We start from the raw sequence: 7,608 nt of genomic DNA on the forward strand, positions 1-7,608 counted from the left end.
TTCCATTGCACATAATGACTCTGTGTCTTGTAGTATGCTTAAAGTCAGAATTCCCTATGAATTAAGATGAACACATTTGAGCTTTGTAGACATTCACCACAAGTAACTCGTTCTTCACAGAAGACTCTCCTTCCCCTGCAAGATTCCAGGCATCCTCCACTGCCCAGAGGTCTCCGAGGCCTTTGACAACACTTCAAGAGGGCAGACTCCTTTCTCAGGGAGAGGAGCAGAGGAGGCACAGTGAGGGTCCGGCTGCAGAATATGTTGCCAGGAGTAGCTGTGATTCCATGAGCAGAATATGAGCCATTTATTCCCACTCATTTTTTTGGGTTCTTAATATAGCAAAAGCAGAGCATCTGGAGTTGGCGTAGAGGAGGGATGCAGGGTGAACCTGGACATCGATGGCTGCCTGTCTGGAGAATGCTACTTCATTAATCTGTAATTACTTCTGTGAACCCGTTAGGACAGGACCGTTGCCATTTTCTTCCACAGACGTGGGCAGTGATGTGTGGTGGCAGTAGGTTAACCTCTTGCATCTACTACCCCAAGCTGTAGGTGCTATCCAGTGGCAGGGACAGAGTTTTCAGGTACTGATGCTACTCTCTTGGATCCTGGTGGCAGAGAAGGTGGCAGGTGCTGACACACTCTTCTCTGGGTTACAGCTGCTTTTGGTATTGGTTCTCTTGTCTGGCATATGGATGTAGCTGTCACTTCTGTTCTGCAGGGCAGTCTGGATCCTGGGGACCTCCTCCGTTAACTGGACGATTCTGCATGCCCTACCCTGGAGACGCCCCACCCCCGTGGACTATTAGGCACGTCCACCTCCTGAACCTTAGTGGCCCTGAGGCCACCCGGAACCCCTCCACCTGCAACACTTGGTAAGATGATCTGAGCACTAGGAGTTGACTTGTAAAACACACTCACCTTATTTTGTTGCTGTTAGGTCCTGGGCCAAGGTGCAGAGGCGGTACCACAGACCATTGTGATGCAAGGGGAATGTGTCTGCTGCCATTACCATAATCCTCAAGTTGCTCAGGATCCCATCTTCGTCTTTTCCCCCACCACGGGTTGGTACAGGCGTCTCTTATAGAGAAGGAATGGGGCCGTATGCAGAAAATCAGACATAGCGCTTCAGCAGAAATGCCCTGTACACAGTCCACGTGCTGCGATCTGTGAGGCATGAGGCACAACGGAATGTATGTCCATTTAGTTGTGCCCCCAGCCATCCATAGTTGTTCGATGAGTGATGAATACATCTGAGTCAGGGCTTTTAGGAGTCTTCATCAAGTTATAAGGGATGGTTCTTCAAGTTCTTTTTGGGTATCACCAGAGGCATGTGGGACACCCTGTGCATGTAATTTGGGATCTCACTGGGACAAAGACTTTAAGTTGTCGGAAGTATGAGGGGAGGGTTTTTTGTTTTGTTTTTGACCTCCCAACAGTCTACTCAAATCAGAATAAACCTGCATCCCTTCTGGGGCTTTTTGAAGATCCAGAAGTAGGTATCACAACCAAGAGTGACATCGACACTGGCTCTGCCAAAACTGCCGAGAAGCACAAAGTAAATGCTGTGGCCATTTTCAGTTCTAAGTCTTTACGGACTGCCACATCTTTCTGTACAGGACACTCTCCTGCCATTGTCTCTGGTTTGTGTGTCGTATGGTCTGTCTGCTGTTTTTTTTCCCCCCAAATGCAAAACATTTACTGCCGAGTCTACGGGCTTCCCTGTTTCCCAGCTGGCATCTTTTTGTGGTAACTTGAGCAGCTAAGCATGCCTAAAGGTGGGGGCCATAGAGCTTTTCTAATGTGTTCCTGGAATAAATCAAGGAGGATGACACCACACTCCACTTGGAAGTCTCCTACCTTGCCTCATTCTTTGTGGATCTCCTCAATGTGGAATCATTGCTCTTGCTGTGTCTTCCTCTCCTGTTTCCTTCTATTGAGGATTTTAACGTGCTCAGAAAAATCTGTGGGTATCGTTACAATTTGAAAATGCGAACTGACTTCACTCCAACTCATATTTTTGTATGTGTCCTTTACAATGGTCTTAGACAAAGTAAATTTCATACCCATCAGCATTTTGGTAAACATGCTGTCCAGAGTCCCTTCAGGTGTGTCCTGGGCACAAATATCTGAACTATAAGAGGTGGCATATTTGTCATGGAAAACATGCACTGGAACTTAAGTTGTGAAGAGAAAAAATCCAAAAGTACCTGTGTGGCAAGTGCCCACGGTGTCCTTCACTTGTGTTCACATGAGCACGTTCTCTCGTGTCCTGTGTCACAGGTACAGCTAAAACATGGAAACTTACACCAGACATCAAAGTGCATTTGTGTCAATTTTGTCTTTTAGAATTTCAGCTCATTTTTCCAGAGAACACAATTCCCCTGCAAAGTGTACTGCACTTAAGCTGAGAAGTACCTCTGAAGTAAAATAAATTAGTTGAACCCAACTAACATGTATAGGTTACCTGTTTCTCTAAGAGCCCACTTTCCCAGGTCCTCTGCAGGTCCTCAGAATCCCCATCTCCCCATGTGTCTCTGGGCCCATGGATAGCACTTCCAGAGAGGAGAAGACCCCATTGTCGGGACAGAAGTAGATTGGGCACAGGCAGGGGCTTAGAGGCAGAGCTTTGAGCCACGAGGACTATGATTCCATGTGTGGACACTGGTATTGTCATTCCTTCTCATTCTGTAGTTCTTCATATACCCAATAAACAGCCCTTGTGGTGAGGGGGATGAAGGGGGGAGAGTGATCCTGGACACAGATGTCTTCCTATCTGGAATATGCTACTTTTTAAAAAATCTTGTAGAAAAAGGGCCCGTGCTGTTTCTACGTTTCCAGACACGTGGGGACACTAGTATTCCCCACCCCAAAGCTGTAAGTGGAACCCAAAGTATGGGTAGAGATTTTGGTGCTGATGTTGCCCTCTTGGAACCTGGTGGTGGGGAAGCTAGTAGGATATGAGCACTGCTGCTTTGGGTTTCCGCTTTTTGCTGGTGTTGGTGCTCTGTTCTGTCCTATGAACATACCTCTCATTTCTTTTCCCCAGGCTATTTTGTATGCAAGAGTCCTGGTCCTTTCCCAGGATCGCCTTGCAGGCTGAACCCCGTGGACCACCCTTCACCACCAGTCATGGGCTATGGGCCAACTCCCCCTCCTCTACCAGCTCCTCCACCAACTCTATTTGTTAAGATGACCTGAACTGGCTGAGTGGCTGGTAAAGTATATTCATCTTCTTCATGATTGACTTTGTGGGAATGATGTAGAGACGGTTGTGAGTCTTGGCAATCCAGCTACAAACTGCCTGAGGACACTGTAGCATATCTCAAGTTTCTCAGGCCATACATACAATGGGCAGTGGCATGTCCCTGTAATACAGTGAGCTATACGTTTCTCTTGTCAAATGAAAGAGGAGTTTTTACACAAAAGCAGATGTATCACCAGTACTGGGGCGTATGTTGGAGACACAATGTGTTGGGTTCTGTAATGAATGAGGTGCGCCCCTAACTTTTAGAGCACCAGGTGTCCTGTGTGACAGAGGGACATTCATTAAACGATGCAGACCTTGTGATCACCAACATGGAAACACCAGTGAGGATCCAGGGCAAAACCGGGGGAGCCTTGAATCATACAGGAATAGAAGGGAAGTTGAGCACAGTAAGCAGAGTTTGAGGACGTGCAGAGGGGAGGGTGTTAGGGTCAGGGAGATGCAGTTGGAGGTCATTCCGGCCACAGCCTGAGCAGGGAGTGTGAGGTCCATACGGAACTGCTATGTGGGATCGCTGTCAGTGCAAAGTGCACGCAGGTAATCACCTAAAAAGATTCTCGTCTCCCTGGATTTTCCTGAAGGTTCTGGATATTTGTGGGGGGAAAAGAGCCATGGATATATGGGGTATTTAACTTGGTCTTATGAAAAGGCTGTATGCCCAAGTTCATATCCCTCAAGAGACTAAAAGTGGAGACAGGGTCTAGATCAGCTGAGTCATCCTACAATTCAGGGCTGGCCAGATGACACCACTGCTGGACCCCTGTCATCGCCCTGACTACAGCTTTGCATCTCCTCAAACTTCTCTCACAATATTAGGACAGCTGTGTTATCTGTGAAAACAGGGGTAATATTTGTTTCTAAGAACAAGAGAAAAAGAAGACATTCAGTGCATAAGGCGTCTGCAAAATCTCTGGGAAGGGTCCCCTCACGCTTCTCACAGTTTCCATGAAGATCTCTCCACACAATGATCCTCCAAAAAAGATGGTCACGGGAGTTCATTAAACTAAGACTGTTAACAACTCAGCCCAGGCAGTGGGAATCACTGTTTTAAAAAAGAAGACAATGTCCCTCGTTTTTCTATTAGAATTCGGGCCCTGCCACACCATGAAAGAAAAGATAATTATGAGAATGTGTACATTCAGAGACCTAGATCTGAAGACAATCATTTTCTATTACACATCATCTCACAGATGCAGCCACACACTAAAATGTTCATCTGAGGCCACAGATAAACTACAGAAGACAGAATGCATGTAGGAAAACATAAGATCAGAGGGAAATAAACCAAAAATCTCTTTGCCTTGTAGGACAACTCTTTTGAAATTTGAAGAGGACTATGCACGGTGACAGACAATCGTGTTTGTATATACATTTTAAGAAGGTGTCAGATCTACCTGAATGCTTTCCCTGCCCATCCTGTCCCCTGCACTTTGTCCTTCCTACTGTCTCCTAATCTACCTTTCATCGTTTTGTCTCTGTGTCAGCGTCTGCTTCAAGGCCATCTACTCTCGCTCCCCATTGAGTGCACACAGTGGGGTTCCTGTACACACAGGTAACAAAGTGCCAGAAATGGTGGTGAGGGAGGATAGAAGCAAGATCACCCTTTGTGCAGGGGAACCTGAGGGAGTCTCCCGGGTGATGGGAACTACCTATATCTAGATTGATGGGGTGCTTATGCTCAATTATGTTGGAAATATTCCCTGACTCCATGGTGCCTTGGGGTCAGACAGGTATAATGGTGGAGAAGGGTGAGGACCAGCAGTGACTGTGGTAGAGGAGTGAGGGTCAGACCCATGCCCAGGATGCCAGGTCTCCACAGACAGTACCAAGTGTAGGAGGACTCTGAGGAGCAGAGATTTCTTGATCAGACCCATGGACTACATAATCATCCTGCAGTTTCCTCACTGAGCGATGGCCAGAGCACAAGGACAGCAGCTGGAGGACACCCTGATCATCGCTGGAGTGGAGCAGTGGGCCGGGGGGATTGAGTCAGGGAAAGGGACAGGCAGAAGGTAGTGACAGGGAGTCTGAGAGACAAAGAGAAGAGAAGGGACCCTTCTCTGCTGACTTCACCTACATTTCTGTGTGACCGAAACGAGACCCTTGTCTCGCAGGGAAGGGAAGAGGGCTGGCAAAACACCCAGTGACATACTCAGCTCAAGTGCCCAGGGTATCTGCCTTGCTCTTGAGTACCTAACACAGGAAGCACGTGCTTTCTGTCATGATTGGAACTGCAGCTCGTAGCATTTAGTGAAAATCAATCCAATTATGCATCCCTCAGCATTAAAGTACTCCAACAAAATTAAGTGCACACACTGAAAGATACAACGCAGGATCAAGTCCAAAGGTAGATCGACAGCAATACTTACGGGAATACAGTCTATCTGAAAAGGAGGTAGGTACCCTAGTGCAGATCTTCAGACACCTGGCCGATATCTGAAAACGTAAAAAAAAATAAAAAAGTCCTTACTCCAAAAGCAACATTAGCGCTAGACACAAAGGGATCATGATTAAGGTTTAGAGAGCAACCATATGACTTCATGGTGCTGTATCCATGAGAACAAGTCTCATCAAATTATACCCTTTAATTTGAGGCTCTTTGTTATATGTACATTATACCTCATTAAAGAGAGTTTCAAAGCACAAAATACTAGAAGCAAATGTGGGAACGTTCCTTTCTAATCCTGAAGTGCATGGATGAGATGAGTCTGTCTCCCATGTCTCAAAAATCCAAAATAATACACTTAAAAAATTAATAATAGCAGACTAAGCAGACCCTGAGCTCACGCTGTCCCATGTTTTCAACTGCATAACATCCACATCCAAGTCCATGAACCAGCGAGGGATCCAAGACTGGCACAACAAACTCCACACCTAAATAGAAGCTGCAGCAGGAAGGTCAGAAAGTTGGAGGCTGGCTGCCTGCAGAAGGAGCAGAGAAAGTGAGCCCTCACACGGGGGAGCTGACACAGGGAAGACTAACCTCCATAACATTTGGTATTAAAACCCAGAGGGGCTGAATTCCCTTGAGTTTACATCCTGGTGCTTTGGAGGTCAGCCGACCCAGCACCGGGTGATCCAGAAGGATGAGTGATAGCCAGGTCCCTGCCTGTGTAGAGACGCAACGTAAACATGGCATTTCACACAATGCTTAGGCCACAGGAGACACATGTATTCATGCTGATTCTTGACTCAGCTGGCCTGCCTGGGTCCCACTGACATCACTGAGAGCAAGCAGAGCCCACAACAGACACGCAATCAGTGCAGACCCTTGCATGCACTGAAAGGAAAAGTAACCCAGACACAACAGCAGGGAGAGAGCAATACCCATACGATATCCTCCTGAAGGTCCAGGGCCTATAAATGGAGACGTGCACTGCTGAGGACTCCAGGACCTCTTTTTCATAAAGGCATTAATTTCAAGATCAGAAGGCACAGCTGACTTTCTTAACACAGAGAAATAGGGCCAGAGAGACAGACAAAATGGACACACAGAGATGTGTATCCACAATGAAAGACCTAGTCAAAGCCACAGCCAGAGATCTAAGCCAAAGAGATATAAGTAACGTACCTGATACAGAATTTAAAGGAATTATCACAAGGATACTCATTGGAGTTGTGAAATGAGTAGAAGAGTGAGACCCCTGACATAGAGATAAGAAATAACACAGTAGACACTGAGGACACAATAAAGGAGAAACATGCTTGCTGGAATGAACAGAGGGATGGAAGAAGCAGGCGAACAAACTAGTGACCTCGAAGACTGATCACATTGAACCAAAGAGAGAGAACAGAATTCTGCAACGTGAGATGACACTAAGGGAACTCAGTAACTACAAGAAAGATAATAGTATTCGTATTGTAGGAGTCCAGAAGGAAGAGAAAAGGGGGAAGAAAATGTATTTGAGGAAACAATAGCTGAAAACTTCCCTCATTGGGGGAGGGACACAAACATCCACATCCAGGAGACTAGAGAACTCCCGTCAAAATCAGGCCAACACACAAACCTACTGTAAACAAACTTACAAATTAGGGTGAGAATAAAGAAAAACTCGTAAAAGCAGCAAAACAGTCCTTAACTTACAAGGGAAGACCCATGAGGCTAGCTACATATTTCTGAACAGAAACTTGGCAAGCCAGAAGTGAGTGACATCACATATTCAAAGTGCTGAATGGAAAAATCAGCGGCCAAGAATACTCTATTCAGCAAGGCTATCTTTCAGGATGAAGGAGACACAGACTTTCCCAAACAAAAACTAAAGGAGTTTGTACCACTAAACCAGTCCTGCAAGAAATATTAAGAGGGATTCTTTGAATGGAAAGGAGAGACCAACAGT

At 46.2% G+C, this 7,608-nt stretch overlaps 1 long non-coding RNA gene across 2 annotated transcripts; it reads left to right on the forward strand.

The window, feature by feature from the left end:
* LOC122478527 lies at positions 1–7,263 on the forward strand. 2 transcript variants are annotated; one of them, XR_006296070.1, is made up of 3 exons: positions 1–878; positions 3,053–3,220; positions 4,579–7,263. It is a non-coding gene; the product is annotated as an uncharacterized LOC122478527 (long non-coding RNA). The 2 variants fall into 2 exon arrangements; XR_006296071.1 differs by lacking the exon at positions 1–878 and adding an exon at positions 1,323–1,662.
* The last annotated feature ends 345 nt before the right edge of the window (positions 7,264–7,608 follow it).

The sequence above is a fragment of the Prionailurus bengalensis genome, unplaced genomic scaffold, assembly GCF_016509475.1.
Source record: "Prionailurus bengalensis isolate Pbe53 unplaced genomic scaffold, Fcat_Pben_1.1_paternal_pri Un_scaffold_74, whole genome shotgun sequence".
In the NCBI taxonomy this organism is placed as follows: domain Eukaryota; kingdom Metazoa; phylum Chordata; class Mammalia; order Carnivora; family Felidae; genus Prionailurus; species Prionailurus bengalensis.